The 19,040-nt window shown below is 43.6% G+C and overlaps 1 long non-coding RNA gene across 8 annotated transcripts in view; it reads left to right on the top strand.

The window, feature by feature from the left end:
• LOC114809218 overlaps nt 1-19,040 on the top strand; it is a 40,679-nt gene that overhangs the window by 20,157 nt on the left and 1,482 nt on the right. For 3 of the 8 annotated variants that reach the window (XR_005659678.1, XR_003756983.1, XR_003756984.1), the window contains 4 exons: nt 12,939-13,080; nt 16,745-16,847; nt 17,941-17,997; nt 18,835-18,891. This is a non-coding gene — a long non-coding RNA (uncharacterized LOC114809218). Of the gene's footprint in view, nt 1-12,938; nt 13,081-14,203; nt 14,272-16,718; nt 16,848-17,183; nt 17,189-17,940; nt 17,998-18,834; nt 18,892-19,040 lie in introns of all 8 variants that reach the window. The other 5 variants (XR_005659682.1, XR_005659679.1, XR_005659683.1 and 2 more) reach the window with 5 other exon arrangements.

Below are 19,040 nucleotides of genomic sequence, written 5' to 3'. Positions count from 1 at the left end.
GGAAGACAGATATTAAAATAAATTACAGATATTGCACAAAAGGGCTATGGACCTGAGGATGGTGTGAACAAAGGGTACAAATCCAAGTTCAAGGGTGAAGCAGAAGGAAGGGGGATTAGGCAAAATGAGGGCTTCGTTGGGGCAGGCCTTTCAGAGGAAATATGATTTGAATAAGTCTCTGAAGATGGGGAGAGTGGTGGTCTGTCAGATAGGAAGGGGGAAGGAGTTCCAGGCCAGAGGCAGGATGTGGGTGAGGGGTTGGCAGCGGGATAGATGAAATTGAGATACAGTGAATAAGCTGGCATTAGAGGAGCAAAGGAAGCATTCTATGTAGTAGTAGGAAATCAGTGCAGTAAGATAGGAAGAGGCGAGGTGATTGAGTCCTTTAAAGTCAATGATATATTGTATTCACCCTAGCATTTAGGATAGCGCTTAGCTCATAATAAGCACTTAACAAGTACCACAATTATTATTTTTATTAACATTATTATTACTACTACTGACAACCTTGAATTACTAGGCAGAGGGAAATTCTAGTTAAAAAAACAGAGAAACAGTCAAGAATACTCTTCACAACCAAGGTTCCCAAAGCAGCAGATAGCCCTTGCTGATAAGCTCTACTGCATCTTCTTTAAACTCTCTTCCTTTGACAATAACATTTTAAGCATTTGTGCCAGATGAAGATTTCATCATTCAGATACTATTCCATCCATCTCTCCAGGAGGCAAGGGGGCAGCACATCAATTATGAGATGAAACCTTGGCTTTTCACTCTTCCTCAATCCTATCTTTTTCTCCACCAACCCCCTGCCCATGTCTCCCTCCCCATTCGTATCTGTCACACCCCCACTGTCCCCAAGTCCAAATCACTACTAAAATCACATCTCTTCCAAGAGGTCATCCCTGTCTCAGCCCTGGTTCCCCTATTTGCCCTTCCTTCTGTATTACCTATTCCCTTCGGTCTGTACCCCTTAAAACAACTTTGATTTTCACTCTACCCCCATAACACTTATGTACATATTCATAATTTATTTATTATAATGTTCGTCTCACGTCTAGTCTGTAAGCTCCTTGAGGGCGGGGAGCATGGAAATCTACTCTTTTGCACTCTCCCAAACACTTTTTGCAGTGTTCTGCACACAGTGAGTACTCAGTAAATACTACTGCTTGTTTGACTGGTTGATTGAAATTGGATGGGTGGTCTGGTCCAGGTTTCACATGGACTAAGGAGAGGCAGGACTGTTTTCCCTGGAAGGGACTTGAACAAGCCCCCTCCCATTTGTATGGCAGCACCAGATTCTGGGGAAGGCTGTGCTGGGTTGAATAGAATCGATCAAATCAAGATTAGTCAATCAATCAGACATTTGCTCCAACGAGCCAATAACTTTCCATTTCAAGTCATGGGAAATGGATCTATTAAAGGAATTTTAAGTGAATCCAAATCTGGCTATTGCTAAAGTAGCTTTTCACTGCACTAACAATATTACGAAGGCTAGATTCTCCCATTGCCAAAATAACTCCCCAGCTCCAAATCAGCCACCTTTTGCAAAATACATGAACTCTTTGAGACCCCCCCCAGGGTATTTTTTGCTATATAGAGTATTAACCTACTAAAAAGGAGTCCGTAGGTGTCCCTAGGGCACATAAAAGGCCATCTCCTCTAAGACATTATTGCTGTTCCATTTTCTAGATGGAGAAACTTAGTCAGAGGAGCTAAGAAACTTGCCCAAGGTCAGATGATATAATACAATTACTTTATCTAGCAATTCAGTTCTATGCTACAAATTCCCTTAGAGGGATGTCAAGCAAAAGGGGCCATAGGCTTCCTTCCACCACAATGGCTGGAAAACTGCTATTCAAATACTGATTTGAAAGGGCTCCTTTCATCTTTAAGGTGGCCAAAGCTTTTATACAGAGGGGCATACCCCCTTTTTCCATCAATCAATCATTAGTATTTGTTAGGGTCTTACCGGGGGCAAAGCATTGTACTAAGCATTTGGGAGACTACAGTACAATATTGTTGGTAAACACAATCCCTGCTCTCAAAGAGTTTACAAATCTGTCTGTGAAGACAACCTTTAAAATGCATCTCATATAGGGGAAGCAGCAGAGTATAAGCCTATGTATATAAGTCCTGGAGACCTAGAGGTGGGGGGACTATATTAAAGAGTGTAAGAGGTACAGACACAAGTATATAGGTGATGCTGAAGGGAAGGTAAATAGAGTGGAGAAATAAGGTTAGTCAGGAAAGTCTTCTTGGAGGAGATTCATTCATTCATTGAATCGTATTAATTGTGTGCTTAGGAGATAGGATTTTTGTTGGGCTTTGAATATGGAGAGAATGGTTATCTGTCAGATTTGAGGAAGCAGCGTGGCTCAGTGGAAAGAGCCTGGGCTTCCGAGTCAGAGGTCATGGGTTCGACTCCCGGCCCTACCACTTGTCAGCTGTCTGACTGTAGGCTAGTCACTTAACTTCTCTGTGCCTCAGTTACCTCATCTGTAAAATGGGGATTAACTGTGAGCCTCAAGTGAGACGACCTGATTACCCTGTATCTCCCCCAGCACTTAGAACAGTGCTCTGCACATAGTAAGTGCTTAACAAATACCAACATTATTATTATTATTATTATTTGAAGTGGGGTGGAGTTCCAGAGTGGATGGAGGACAGGAGCATAGGTTGATGGCAAGAGAGGTGGGGTTGAGGTGCAGTGAGTAGGTTGGCATTAGGGAAGCAAATTGTGTGGGCTGGGTTGTTTTAGGGTTATTCAGGTGTCAGGGTGGAGGAGAAGGGCCTGAATCTGATGAAGCAGGTTATTTTGTTGCCTATTTCTTAACCTGCCGCTCAAAGGATGAACAATGAAGAGCACTGGATATTACATGCAATGCTATTACTGAAGTAACAGAATATGTCTGTGCTGAAATATGTACAGACTTAGCCTATAGAAAGAAAGGAAGCCAATAAAAAACATGTTGGAAATAGCAAATAAGATTAGACACAATATTATAGCCTTGATGTCTTCTTTGGGTTCCATGTAGAATAGATCAAGGTTAGAATTTATTTCCACAGTTTCCACAGCCTGAAAAAAGCCTCCGGGGCCAAAATGTCACTGCTAATCCAATTTTCTATTTCTAACGTGTATGTCATTCAACACGTTTTGATTCTGCAGCCTACAAACTGACACTTCTTAAAATCCGGTTGGAACTGAGCTCTGTGCAGCCGGCATCCACTGGCTGTGTACGACACAGCAGACACTGCAGGCACGCACTTCCCTTACAGAATTCTGAGCCAAGTGAAATTGGGGAAAATACACCACTCATATATGTGCCTTGAAAGAGAAAAAAGGTTGTGTGGGAGTGGTTCTGAAGTCCTTCTTTAGATGTTGGGCTCTTGCCTGTGGAGCCCTAATGTAACAGGGAATTAAAATTGAAGGTACATTTCAAGGTTTTGTGACCAGGAAATGAATGCAACAGGGAAATAATAGAATAAAAGTAACCATGTCAATTTCTATTACTATGTTGTCAGTAGGGTCTATATAGTGCGCAGTCCCTTAAAGTGATGAAAGAAGCTGAGGATTTTCTAAATACAGGAATAGAGACGCCATTCCAGTTCATGAATTGACCATCGCCATGGGTCAGTTTTAATTGGAATAAACTGCATCAGTTCCTTCTCTCCCTGGAGGCAGAGCCAGCTCTGGAGTAATGCAGGCCTGGACCAAGGGGCTCCTACCTGCTCCCCAATTGCTAATTTGGAAGTGGTACTGGCAGCTGGCCCAGGTCCCAACTTTCCAAGTCCTCTCCCTGAGACTCTTCCTCACCAGGTTCTGTCCTAGGGCTGGCAATTAGGGAGACAATCAACCAGTGTTTTTTATTACATGCTTACTGTGTGCAGAACACCTTACTAAGCGCTTAGTGCAAGAAGGCAGCCATCGGTGGTGAGGAAGCGGCGGATGGCAACATCCATCATTTTGCTCATTGGCCAGTTGCAGTCTGTTATAGCTATGTATATGTGTTGTGGGGCTGAGGGTGGGGTGGATAAGGGCATAATTCCTCCCCACACTCTCTTCCTCCAGCTAGGTTTGGGGTAGGCCTGAATGCAGTCTGAAAATAATTGAAAAAATTTACATGCATCCATCTGCCTCTATTTAGAGGCAAATTTGAACACAGCAAATTGTGTGTGTGTGTGTGGCGGGGTGGCGGTAACCTGAGAGCAGCCAACTTTACCCACTCTGAAGGCCAATCATGGCCAGAACCTCGTTTAGAGCAGAGTTTGCACCCTCCTGCCAGTCAATCTATCAATCAAATTTATTGAGCACTTGCTGTGTGCAGGACACTGTACAGAGCACTTGGGAGAGAACCATCTAAAAGAATTGGTAGATACTCTTTCTGCCCACAAGGAGTTTATAGTCTAGAGGGGAAGACAGATATTAATATAAATAAATGAATTATAGCTATGTAAATAAGTGTTGTGGGGCTGAGGGTGGGGTGGATAAGGGCACAGTTCCTCCCCACACTCTCTTCCTGCAGCTAGGTTTGGGGTAGGCCTGTATGCAGTCTGAAAATAATTCAGAAAATTTACATGCATCCATGTTTCTGAGGCCCTCTCATTCACTTTGGGGCTAACACTAAAGGCATTTGATCCTAGTACCGTTTGTCACAATTCAGCCTGGTTAGGGCCAGAAACAACAGATGGAGCTGGTGCGTGCAGAATTTTGGCTGTGAAATTACAACCTGTGCTCAGAGGTGTGGCAAGTAGTGTGAGATTTCAAATTCATGGAAAAGGTATTTTCATATAGGACTCTTAGAATGTGTAGTTTTATCAGATTTACTAAAGATGTTTTCCCCAACATGCTTTGTGGTACAGTATTAGGGCTATTTTGGAAAGATACCATTTAGATGAAAACCCTCAGAGGTTTTCAGATAACACTCTTTGACTATATTAGTGCAACGAATCATGGGTTGATGGTCAAAAACTCTTTCCCATGGATCAGGAGTTTCTAGCTAGTTAACACCCACTCAGCTTCCTCCCTCACCCCAGTCCAAAGAGTGAGAGCCATAGGCCAAGAATGAGAGTTGAATCAGCATAGCTTTGGGATGGAGCAACCATAGAGACAGGGTGAAGATGGCCAAGCTGGGGTCCCTCCTGCTTGGTCTTCCATTGAGACTTTTGCTTTTCCTCCCCAAACTCCCTTTGACCACTTGCATTAATCATTCCCATCCCCATGAGTAGGGAATGGGAATGTGAAGCAGCGTGGCCTAGTGGATAGAGCAAGGGCCTGGGATTCAGAAGGACCTGGGTTCTAATTCCAGCTCTGCCACTTGTCTGCTGTGTGATCTTGGGCAAGTCACTTAACTTCTCTGTGCCTCAGTTCCCTCATCTGGAAAATGGGGATTAAGACTGGGAGCCCTATGTGGGACAGGGACTATGTCCAACCCTATTACCTTGTACCTACCCCAGTGCTTAGAACAGTGCCGAGCACATAGTGAGCACTTAAAAATACTACAATTATCATTATTATCATTATTATTGTTACCTTGTACTCTCCCAAGCACTTAGTACAGTGTTCTGTACACAGTAAGCACTCAATAAATGCTATTGGCAGGTTGTCTGAGTGATTACTTACCTTTCCCCTTCCTCCTCCATTACAGTGGCCCCCAGTTGGCTGGGGACTGATTTAACTGAGCAGCTCCCCTTTGAGATAAACATTAGAATTCTTAGTTTATCCATGATTCACTGAGAAATGAGAGAGAAACAAGGTATATCCCTACAGAATATCTGAGCAGGTATGAGTGCAGCAACAGAATTGAAGGGTATTCTGCTCCCGGTACCCAGCATGGCCACTTGATGGAATGGATTCTTGTGAAGGGACAATTTGGCTACCATCAGTGAGAAATAATGACCCACAACCTCATTTAACAGATCCCTTCCTGCAAAAGTTACGTTTGGAAAAAAGGACTCATTCTCCTATGTATTTCTGGTTGTTGTCAGTTTAGAAATGCTTCTAAATGGATGGCAAAAAAAATCAGATTTGATTTTGAAAAGTTCAAGGTAAAACAAGAGACTCATTCGGGGTGTAGAATCGCATTATAAATCGGCATTGCTGATCATCCATTATTGATAGATTAAGGAATATAGTAGAGTGATGCTTTATATTTACAAACCTCTTGTCTTGCTTAATGAGCCACTTTCATTAGCAGCATATCTTCCTGCCCTTCACCACCTCCCCACCACATGTTTAATAGTAGCGAGAAAATCCCCAAGTATCATTACCTTAGGAATTCATTCACTCAGCTCCAATAAGACTTAAAGAACTAATTCCCTAAACAGTCACCTCAGGCATTCACAGCAGGGTCAGCGTGAACTCCTTACCACTGTTCTTGTTGCTTTTTGCTTCTGGGTCCTTTCCACAATCCCCATTAGATCGAGAACAAAAAGCAAAAACAAAGCTAATAGCATCAGCGAAGGGGATGGCACCCTATGGGCTCGGTTTAACATATGCACCTTCTTCCCTACAAGGAAGAGAAGGCTCAAAAGGGATTAAAATAAGAAGAATGATGATTAGAATAATAATATTAAAGGATTGCAATGTACGAGTAATAAATGCAGCTCTGGGAAGAATATATGACATTTATGCAGACATACTCACTACTTCCCCCAGGGACTCATGATTCCAAGGAGTACTGGGGAGGACAGGGGTAAAGATACAAAGAAGGATAAAAAAGAAAATAAGCTGCGCTAAGAAAATAAGTAACAGCAGTAAAGATAACACTTGCTGTCAGCTTCTCCTTAGACTCTAAGCTCCTTGTGGGCAGACTCAAGGGAGGCAAGGGAGACTTAGGGAAGCAGCATGGCTTAGTGGAAAGAGCACGGGCTTGGGAATCAGAGGACGTCGGTTCTAATCCCAACTCCACCACTTGTCTGCTGTGTGACCTTGGACAAGTCAGTTAACTTCTCTATGCCTCAGTTACCTCATCTGTTAAATAGGGATTAAAAGTGTGAGCCCTACTTGGGAAAACCTGATTACCCGATATCTACCCCAGCACTTAGAACAATGCTTGGCACATAGTAAGTGCTTAACAAATACCATAATTATTATTATTAACTTTATTATATTATACTTTCCCAAGTGCTTAGTACAGTACTCATCACACAGTAAGTGCTCAGTAAATATCATGTATTAATTTGTTGGTTGCTGCCTGGAGTGGCTTGTGCTTGGTATCCTCTGTTCCTCCATGCTCCAGTGGAGGCTGCCCTGGTCTAAATCACCACAACCTTTATAGTATTTTCCACATTGCCCCAGGTTTCCTCCTGTCATCTGCTCCTGCCAGGGGGTGGGGATTGGATCATGTGGAGTTGGGCAGGATGAAGGCTCTCTGGAAGCTCCAGCTCTTCACTGTTGTGGAGACTATGGGATATCCAAGGCACAGCTTCTCCTGTCCCTCCACTCCCGTGCAAGATGGAGCCATCTTTGTTGGGGGGGTGAAAGGAGAAAAGCTGCCTTGGCCATTGGCCTCATGGTCCTCGGGGGTGACATGGGGGTTGTAGGCCACATAGTTTTCCTGGCTCATGTGTGGACACTTTCTCCCTTTTACATGTCCCCTGGACTGTTGCCGGGGCCACTGTTAGAACAGGGTAGTAGCCAAGGACAAGTAAAAGCCGGGTGGAGGTAGATGATATTCAATCGACCACACTGGGCCTCCTTAAAGATTGTGGTGAGTTTCCCGATGGTGGGATGGACAGAAGGTGGTGGTCCCTGAGCAAATGCCCAGTTTGCCCATTTGTTTGTGATAAGTGGCCCTTTACCCATCTTCCAAAGGTGAAGCTCAGTGGTAGTTGCCATATGCTGTTCCTTTGGGCTCTGGTCTGAGCTCAGGAAGGACTTTCCTAACTTCTGCTTTGGCTACAGCAGCCCTGAAAAGTATTATTGCTCTTAGCCTAGAAGTACCTCCCATTTGGGCTCTTCAGGGGTGGTAAATGAATAAAGACCTTTCTATGTGTTGAAAGTAAGTGACTTCCTAGCCAGGTTGGGGAATTTTGGACAGCCGAGGGAGAATTAAAGGAGCCACATTATCTCAACACTAATCCAGGGCATTTCCCAACATGGCTAGAGACTGTCTGACAACTCTTGTTTAGTACTCTCCCAAGTGCTTAATACAGAGCTCCACACATAGTAAGCACTCAGTAAATTACCCTGATGATGAGGATGGTGATGCAGATAGACCTGTAGCCATTACTTAAAAAGAACTTGACTTGAACCAAACTTGACTTGAACCTCTGCAGTGGGGCCTAGAGAGGCACGGATAAAAGAAGCAAATCAAGGTGATGCAGAAGGGAGTGGGAGAAGAGGAAAGGAGGGCTTCATTAGGGAAAGTCTCTTGGAGGAAATACGCTTTCAATAAGGCTTTAAAGTGGGAGAGTAATTGTCTGTTGGATATGAAGAGAGAGAGGGTGTTCCGGACCGGAGGCAGGACATGGAAGAGAGGTTGGTGAAATAGATGAGATTGAGGTACAGTGAGTAGGGTAGAGTGAGTAGGTTGGCATTAGAGGAACAAAGCATATAGGCTGAGTTGTATTAGGAGAGTAGCAAGATGAGGCAGGAGGGGAAAAGGTGATTGAGCGCTTGAAAGTCGACGGTAAGGAGTTTATTTTAGGCATGGAGGTGATTGGGAAACTACTGGAGGTTCTTGAGGATTGGGGAAACATGGATTGAATGTTTCTGTAGAAAAATGATCCAGGCAGCAGAGTGAAGTATGGACTGAAGAAGGGAGAGGCAGAAGACAGAGAGGTCAGAGAGGAGTCTGATATAGTAATCAAGGTGGGATAGGATAAGTGCTTGGACTAATGTAGTAGCAGTATGGATGGAGAGGAAAGGGAAGGTTTTAGCAATGTGAAAATTGGACCAACAAGATTTAGTGATAGATTGCATATGTGTGTTGAAGGAAAGAGATGAGCCAAGGTTAACACTAAGGATACGGGCTTGTGAGAAAGGAACGATGGTGGTGCTGACTACGGTGATGGGAAACTCATGGAGAGGACAGGGTTCGGGTGGGAAGATAAAGAGTTCTGTTCTGGAATGTTAAGATTGAAGTGTCAGTGGGACATCCAAGTAGATATCTTGAAGGCAGGAGGAAATGCAAGCCTGAAGAGAGGAAAAGAGATCAGGCTGGAGATGTAGATTTGGGAACATCTGCATAGAGGTGGTAGTTGAAGTCATGGGAGCAAATGAGTTCTTCAAGGGAGTGCATGTTGATGGAGAATAGAAGGGGTCCCAGAACAGGGCCCTGAGAGACTTACAGAGTTAGGGGGTTGGAGACATAGGAAGAGCTTGTGAAGAAGTTTGAGAACAATTGACCAGAGAGATAGGAAGAGAAGCAGGAGAGGACGATGTCTGTGAAGCCGAGTTTGGATAGTGGTCTCCAGTGTCAAAGGCGGTTGAGAGGTCCAGGAGGATTAGGATGAAGTAAAGGCCTTTAGATTTGGCAAGAAGGAGATCATTTGTGACCTTTGAGAGGGCGGTTTCTGTGGAGTGAAAGGGATGGAAACCAGATATGAGGGGGTCAAAGAGAGAATTGGAGGAGAGATAATTGAAACAGAGGGAGTAGACAACTTGCTCAGGGAGTTTGGAGAGGAATGGTAGAAAGAAGATAACTGGTAATAACTGGAGAGAGTGTGGGTTCAAGGGAGGGGTTTTTTTTAGGAGAGGGGAGGCATGGGCATAATTGAAAGCAGTGGAGAAGAAGTTATGGAAGAGTGAACAGTTCAAGATGATGGTCAGGGAAGGAAGAAGAAAGGGGCAAGTGCTTTGATATAGTGTGAAGAATGGGGTTGGACGCGCAGATGGAGGGGTGGATTTTGAAAGAAGGCAGGAGATTTCTTTGAGATACTGTTGGAAAAGATGGGAGAGTAGAAGATTGGTCAGGTGAAGGGAGGGACAGGAGAGGAATGGGGGAGATTTTAGGGAGATTGCCCCTGATGGTTTCAATTTTCTCTATAAAGTAGATGGCCAAGTCATTAGGATAAAGATATGGGGAAGATGGGGGGATGGGGATTTGAGGAGTCAGTTCAATGTCTGTAATAATGGACAAGGGGAATGGGCATGGGTGTCACCAAGGATGGAAAAATAACTTTGCCAGTCAGAGAAGAAGGCAGAGTTAAAACATGAAAGAAATACATCATTCATTCATTCAATAGTATTTATTGAGCACTTACTATGTGCAGAGCACCGTACTAAGCGCTTGGAGTGTACAATTTGGCAACAGATAGAGACAATCCCTGTCCAATAACGGGCTCACATTATGAGTGTATTATGCTTAGATTCACAGTGAAAGGCATAGTTCTACCATCTCTGTTATATTGCTCCCTCCGAAATGCATAGGACAGTGCTCACACAGAGCAAACACTCAATAAATACCACTGATTGATTGATTGTATGAAGCAATGATAAATCCACACCAGATCACTACATCTTATAAAGACAAGAATGGAGCTGGAAAAAACATAGCGAAGGCTAGCCAAGATGACCAGAAAGATCCATAGTGGCTCAAGAAAGCTTGAGAGCAGGGAGAATGGGAAAGAGGGAAATTTTAGAAGGAGTTCCTCTACTTCCAACCACTTCAACTCTCCAGCTGCTCCTGTGGATTCCAAAGCTGTCTGAATCCTGAAAGGAATTCCTAGGTAGTTTTGCCCAACCACTTCATTTCTTCTGTTCTCATGTCCTATTGGAGTTGCATTTCTGTCAAACCAAAACATCTCTAGGATTACCTGCTAAAGGTATTCTCTCCTTAATACTGGAAATCTCAAGGTTTATTGCCTTGGGCCAAATTCTTCTATTTTCTTACTGTATGGTTTCCTGTTCCCAGGCAGTAGCAGGAGGATGGGTATGATAAAATAACACCGAATAGGATACTTCTCTATTCTTTTGAGATTCCTTTTTTTTTTATTTAGTTGCCAGTACTCAAAGCACACTCTTCATTGATAGGTGTTAGCTTTTTATGACCAGTTCCTTCACCTGACAAATTAATTAATGATAGAACAAATCTGAAGATATATCTGCTTATTATTTAAAACCAAACATTAGGGGTTTGCAAAACCTGAAACCGAAGGGAAGTAAATTCTTGTCAGAAACCATTAGGAAGAAGTGAAATCTTGAATCTAAATCCCAGTGGTCCTGGGCTGAACAGAAAACAGCTATATTCACTGTTCCCCATTAATCTGTCTTTAGAATGAGACCCTGGAATCATTTGTTTGCCCTGGTTATGTTGAACCTGGTCTTTAATTCCCAGGTGAATATTGAAGCAGGATTAATATGGCACAAAATCAAAATGGCTTCAGGTACAACCCCCTCCTGGCAAACTCTATGGAATAATAACACAAAGTACGGAAATGAGACAATCCTTGTTTTATGGGAAGGCTGGCAACTCTGTGACTACTCTGTTTTCACCCCACCCCTTCCCTCCCCTCCAGCCTCCGTAGACTTAATCACTTCTTCTACTGAAGCCCTGGAATGACAGGGATAAAGAGTTTAGGGGAACAGTTTTAATCTCGCTGAGTAGATTACAGAGATTACTTCCATCTAATCCTCACCTAGCTGTCACCAAGGCTGCAAAGAACATAACTAAATGAGCCAGCATTTGCTCACTCCAGGCTTTCGGTCCGATGATTAGACTGTGAGCCCGTCACTGGGCAGGGATTGTCTCTATCCGTTGCCGAATTATACATTCCAAGCGCTTAGTACAGTGCTCTGCACATAGTAAGCGCTCAATAAATACTAATGAATGAATTAGTAAAGCTGATGAGAAGGTTGGAATTCCTGTAGGAATCTGTAAAATCACTTTCGCCCACACATATCCCAGAAGGCACTTTGGAGCCTCACACTGAAGTACTCCTCTAGGCCCCTCATTCTGCCATTTTGTTGCAGAACAATGTGGGTGAGATGACCTCACCTTTAATCTCATTCTAACTCAGTCTGAAGGTTGTAAGAAGGTTTTGTTTAATCCATTTTCCTTTTATTTCTCTACTAGGAAGAAAGTTAAAGGCCCTGGGAGAATTACGCTCTCTATTCTAGATTTTCAAGAGACTCCAAGAATTTCCTCAGATACTTAAGTCCTTGTCCCAAGACTATATAGCATCAGCCCCTTAAGCAAATCGCACTGCTGAGTGACATGTATTGAGCACAGAGTAGTCTACCCAGCAGAACTCTGTATTCGTTTGTGGGCTACACCATATTTATTACTTGTCTTGCTCCTTGTCCCTGAGTTCAGACTCTGTCCCTGCAGGATGTGAGAGACAAGATCTACTTCCCTTGTACTCTCCGAAGAGTACAAAAACTGGAAAGTGGAAAGAGCATGGGCTTTGGGGTCAGAGGTCATGAGTTCGAATCCCAGCTCTGCCACTTGTCAGCTGTGTGACCGTGGGCAAGTCACTTAACTTCTCCATGCCTCAGTTCCCTCATCTGTAAAATGGGGATGAAGACTGTGAGCCCCATGTGGGACAACCTGATTCCCCTGTGTCTACCCCAGCGCTTAGAACAGTGCTCTGCACATAGTAAGCGCTTAACAAATACCAACATTATTATTATTATTATTAAAAAGTGCCCATTACATCCTTATGGTATTGCTCTGTAAATACTATTGATTGCAATTTCAGCAACCTGCTTCTGTAAGGGAAGTTAGACTGTGAATCCTATGTGTCCAATATGATTTTCTTGTATCTGCCCCACTGCTCAGCACATAATTGAGAACTTAATTAATGTCATAATCACATTATTTAACAATTAATAATGACATTGATTAATTAATGTCATGAGAATAGTAAGTGAAAAATTCCTTCTTCAGCTAACTTCCTCTAGGTTTTGGTTGGAATTAGAAGAGGTAGCAAGAGAATGAAATGAAGGGTGATGGAGATGGTGTCACACTTGAATATTCAAAATTACTTCTTGGCAGGTGATAACTTCAGAGACTGCAGAGACGCTGTATTGCAATTAAATAATAAACATCACAAGAGCTGGAAGCCCTCACCGGGACATAGAAGGCATTAAGGCCTTTTTGTGCAATCGTATCAGCTGAAGTTATCAAGACTAGGAAGGTAGGACACTCTGGTGATTTTCTAAGAAAAGTGTTATACCTTTACATCATCAACTGTATGAATACAGTACCAGAGATGTAGCACTAGGGATGTAGTTCCAGTGATCTTTATTGTCTGACAGAGACATCCAAGATCTGTGAAAAATTGCAGGGCAGAGGAGTGAGGTCTTCCAATCTCTGCCCTTCACCGAATCCTCTTTCTACAAGATCACCAATGATCTTCTAGTTAAATGCAATAGAGTCTACTCTGTCCATTCATTCATTCATTCAATCATATTTATTGAGCGCTTACTGTGTGCAGAGCACTGTACTAAGTGTTTGAGAGAGTATAATACAACAATAAACAGACACACTCCCTGTCCACAGTGAACTTACAGGCTAGAAGGGGAGACAGACATTAATGGGTACTCCCCTTCATCCTGTAGGTTGTCTTTGAAACAGTCGACAATTAATCTCTTGGAAACACTATCTAACCTTATTTTTTCTGAACCAGCTCTCAGGTTCCTTGAATAAATGCAGGTTTGTTGAGTGGGGGAAATGCTTAGAGTATGATATATTTCCAGCTGCTTGGTTTAGGTAGACTTCTTCCAGGAAGAAGGGGGATGGGCTAATTGACCTCTGAGTTCCCTCCTGGTCCAAGAATTATCTTACTGCTAAACAAGAGGATAATGTATAAACTAATGCGGTTTAGAATAATTTGTCAGCTGCCGTCCTGTGTTATACCAGCCCATACACTTTGCTCCATCCTTCCCATAATCTCCAGTTGTAATGGGATTGATGTACCTGATAGTCATGAGCATCAGTAGCCTGAAGGGTATGGTCCAGGGTAATGGATCATATTTTCCATTTTTATTAAAATTCTTCTTTGTCCATAGCCCAATTTCTCTTAGACCCTGGACCTGGGAGACCCAGCTAATTTGCATGATATACACAATAGGGACCAGCCTGTATCCCATTCAGCCAACCTGCAGTTGTCAGCCTGACAAACCAAAATTCCTCAGGGAGCTCATATTAATGCAGACGGCAGACACTGTAGAATAAGAAGCCTCCCCGTGCCTAACACAAAATGCTTTCACATCTATATGCTTAGACACTAGCCCTACAGGGCATCTTTTTCCTCTGAGGTCCCGAGTGTCAACTGGAGAGAAGAGACCATGGAAGAAGCAGGATCTCTGTGGGAGACTGTACTAAGGTTGATATTTCCCCAACTCGCAGTCCTACAGCACTGAAGTATATATCCATAACCAGTCATATTTATTGAGTGCTTACTCTGTGCAGAGCACTGTACAATATATTGTAATGTCTGTTTCCAACTCTAGGCTGTAAGCTGGTTGTGGGCATGGAATGTACCTGCCAACTCTGTTGTAGTCTATTCAATCAAGCAAAGGTATTTATTGAACGCTCACTATATGCAGAGCACTGTTCTAAGTGCTCGGCATTGTTCTAAGCATATTCTTCCAAGTGTTTAATGCAGTGCTCTCCACATAGTAAGTACTTAATAAATACCACTGCTGATGATGATGTACCTAAGTGCTGGGGGGTGGGAGAAGCAGTGTGGCTCAGTGGAAAGAGCACGGGCTTTGAAGTCAGGGGTTATGAGTTCGAATCCCAGCTCTGCCACTTGTCAGCTGTGTGACTGTGGGCAAGTCACTTCACTTCTCTGGGCCTCAGTTCCCTCATCTGTAAAATGGGGATGAAGACTGTGAGCCCCACGTGGGACAACCTGATTCCCCTGTGTCTACCCCAGCGCTTAGAACAGTGCTCTGCACATAGTAAGCGCTTAACAAATACCAACATTATTATTATTATTATTATTATTATTATTATGAGCACCTAAATGCTTAGCAGGTACAGACTCAAATGCTTAAGTGACACAGCAGGGAGAGAAAATAGGGTTGGGAGATGAAAGACTAGTTAGGGAAAGCTTTCTGGAAGAGATGTGATTTTAGTTGGACTTTACAACCAGTCCTTTCCACTCTTCAACTACCCCGGCTCAAACCCTCATCATCTCTTCACTGAATTATTTAATCATCTCCTTACTGCTAGTCTCATCTCAAGACTCTCTCTTAAATCTCTTCTATTCGTTGCAATACAGATTATCCTTTTAAAATGCCATTCAGAACACATCACTTTTCTCCCCTTAAAATTCCTGTAACCCCTTCTTATAAGAAACTAAAATCTCCTGATCTAAAGTTCTCTATCAGCTATCTCCCTCTTCCCGACCTGCTCCTGTTGCTCCAGTCTGGGCTGAGCTCTTCACACCATGGAGTTAGCTAACCTTCTAAATAGACATCTCTCAGGTTTCTCCCATCTCAGATCATTTGCTCACATCATTTTCCCCTGAAATTCCTTCCCTCTCACATCTATCAATCCGTGTTTCTCCCCACCATCAAACTCTGCTTATCAAACATGTTCCTTAAGAAGCATTCCCTATTTCTCACTTTCCTGATCATGCCACCTCTCCCCTTAGCCCTTATGTGTTTTGTTGAATCTGTTATTCATTTATGCATCTAAGCCATGAATTTAATTATGGCATTTAAGTGCTTACTATGGGCCAAGCACTATGCCAAGTTGCTGGAGTAGGAATGGGATAATCAAATTGGACCGAGTCCCTCTCCCACGGGGGCTCACAATCTAAGGGTTTGGGAGAACAGATATTTAACCCATTTTACATATAAGAAAACTAAGTCACAGAGAAGTTGTGACTTGCCCAAAGTTACACAGTAGTCAAGTGGTGTAGCCCAGATTAGAACCTAGGTCTCCTGACTCCCAAGTCTGTGCTCTATCCACTGAACAACACTGCTTACTTTTGTTTTTGCCATACGTGCTCTTACTTTTTTAGATGTTGGCAGTATATTATTATTACTATATTTGTTTAACTCTTACTATGTGTGCAGTACTATGCTAAGAGCTGGGGTAAAAACAAGATAATCAGGTTGTGCACAGTCCCTGTCCCCCATGGGGCTCACAATCTAAGTAGGAGGGAGAACAGACATTGAATATACATTTTACAGATGAGGAAACTGAAGCACAGAGAAGTTAAATGACTTGCCCCAAGTCCCAGAGCGGACGTGTGACAGAGTCAGGATTAGAACCCAGGTCAGGGGACTTCCAGGCCCATGCTCTTTCCACTAGGCCATGCTGCTGTATACACGTCTCCTTAATTAGCTTGTAGACCCTTCAAAGCTCAGAAACGAGCTTTTCCTTCTAGGATAGGTTCCCAAGAATCCAGCACTCTGAACTCAATTGACATAGACAAATACTATCTGTTATGGTTATGATGATGATGTGTTTGCTTTTAGCACTCTTCAGGGCAAATGTAATAGAATCCAAGCAGGCTACCTCAGGGCCCTGTGTGGTCTAGTGGAAAGAGTATGGGCCTGAAAGTCAGAGCACCTAGATTCTAATCCTGGCTCTACCACATGTCTGTTGTGTGACCTTGGGCAAGTCATTTCAATTCTCTGTGCCTCAATTACCTCATCTGTAAAATGGGGGTTAAGACTACAAGACCCAAGTGGGACATGAACTGCATCCATACTGATTAGTTTGTATCCATCGTAGTGCTTAGGACACTGCCTGGCACGTAGTAAGCGCTTAAAAAATACCATTAAAAAAAGGAGATATTTAACCCCAGGCCAGTTTTCCTCATCTACCTCTGTTCTCAGCTCAGGATCAGCCATCGTCTGCATTGTACCGACCAGAGGGAGTGCAGCACCTGGGACACGACTCAACCAGAGGCAAATGGATCTGAACTGGATTCCTATCTGGGTAGGTTGTAGTGAGGCACCATCAACCCGTGGGCTGATTGAAAGATGGGATAACTGACACATACTACAGTCACCCCCAGAGGCAATCCTTGACCACCTCTGGCTTGATTTGGCCCACCTCTGAGTCACTGGAGTTCTAGTCAGTATTCCAGATGAGGAGCTGGGGGCAGCCAGAGAGTTGTCTGAATAATAATACTAATAATAACAATTGTGATATTTGTTAAGCACTTACTATGTGCCAGGCACTGTACTAAGTGCTGGGATGGATACAAGCAACTCAGGGTGGACACAGTTCCTGTCCCACAAGGGGCTTACAATCTTAATCCTCATTTTACAGATGAGGTAACTGAGGCCCAGAGAAGTGAAGTGACTTGTTCCAGGTCAAACAGCAGACAAGTGGCAGTACCGGGATTAGAACCCATGAACGTCTGATTCCCAGGGCCGTGCTCTATCATCTATGTCACGCCTGAACCCAACCTATATCCAGGAAGTCAAGTTCCCAATGCCAGCTATGTCCCGACTGCACCCTTTCCCACCAAAGAAAACAATGGGCTAGTACATATGAAGGGTAAAATAAGAAAAAAGCTACGATAAAAAGTGAGATGCAACTTGCAAAGGACATAAAAGAGATCAGTCTGTGGGGATGGAGGCTAATGATGTACCCCCCCCCAGGTTTGAAAGAAAGGCTAACCTCCCTCTCCCACTTTCCTGAACAAGTAGGACCTTGGAAAGGAGGGTACAGAGAAGGATCACGAAGAAGATTTCTGTCCTTCAAAATATAGGAGAGTCAAGCAAAGACCTGCAAGTCTCTGCTTTCTTTACCCAACTGGCCGGAAGCCACAACAAAATTGATAATCAGTTCAAATAATTAGGGTGAGTGGGCATGGGGGAGGGGAGGGCCATTCTGCTGCAGAACCTGGTAGCTGACACCGCTGCCAACTTCCCAAACTTCGAGGAAATTCATGGTGGAATGGCAGGGCAGCTGCATGAGAGGTAGAAGAAAGAACAGATTGGGGCTCGGAGTGGTGGGAGTTATCTTAGGCAGCAGCCCTGCCCATCCTACCTTACCCAAAATACACCCCTCCAATCCACAGAAACCAGGAGCAAAGTTGGAAGTTGGACTTGGTAGAGAGTCTTGACTGTCTCTGCAGGTAAGGGTCAGGTAAGGGTACATGGTCTGTGGGTGAACATCAGGTATGGGGGAATGAATAAATTACCTGTGCTGATCTCTATCTTCAAGTTTAATTTCCCCCTGGTGATTGCTGTTAAATATCTGAATAGGTTATTGAGGTAGAAGGTGGCATTTGTTTCTCTGAAAAGAGGAAAAAAGAGAAGCGGCGTGGCTTAGTGGGAATAGCATGGGCTTGGGAGTCAGAGGTCATGGGTTCTAATCCTGGCTCCGCCACTTATCAGCTGTGTGACTTTGGGCAAGTCTCTTAACTTCTCTGTGCCTCGGCTACCTCATCTGTAAAATGGGGATTAAGTCTGTGGGCCCCACATGGGACAACCTAATTACCTTGTATCTATGATAAGAACAGAGCTTGGCAAATAGTAAGCACCTAACAAATGCCATCGTCATCTTATCTGTCTTGTTAGTTTAGTTTTGGTTCAACTGACTGAAGGCAGGAGGGTGAAAAAGAGAAACTCTCTAGCTCCCTTTCAGCCCTAGGATTCTGGGACTCATCCAACACTAATTTAAATCCAAAGTTTAATGATTTGCCCACATTTCTTTTGGGAGTTGTGTAAGGGGCCTTGAAGGTAAAAATAGGACTTATCCATTCTGTTTGATGTTAGTTTTTCATGCCTTGCTCATGGAGACTGGGCGTGAGATGGATCTGGGGACCGTGGTTTTGAAGTGACATGTGATTGTTAAGATTCTGGGTGTGCTCTGGGAGGCTGGGTCAGAACACTCTCAGGGATGCGATAGCTCTGCTAGGTGCCCTCAGAGTGGCAAAGGGACTTGAGCCAAATTATTTATTTTTTCATAGGAGGAACAATGCTACTAGGAAAGAATAGCTGTGGTTTGGTGCACATGCCTCAAGAGGGTAAGTTCTTTCTGGGCAGTGAACGTCACTTCGTTATTCTATACTTCCCAACTGTTTAGTACAGTGCACCACACCAAGTGAATGCTCAATAAATGCTGAAACCTACATCCACTCCACAGTGCTATCCCATCTACCAGAGCTCTGTGCTT

The sequence above is a fragment of the Ornithorhynchus anatinus genome, chromosome 2 (assembly GCF_004115215.2).
Source record: "Ornithorhynchus anatinus isolate Pmale09 chromosome 2, mOrnAna1.pri.v4, whole genome shotgun sequence".
NCBI classification, from domain to species: domain Eukaryota; kingdom Metazoa; phylum Chordata; class Mammalia; order Monotremata; family Ornithorhynchidae; genus Ornithorhynchus; species Ornithorhynchus anatinus.
The sequence above is the reverse complement of the archived record's forward strand: the minus strand, read 5'-3'. Positions and strand labels throughout refer to the sequence as shown.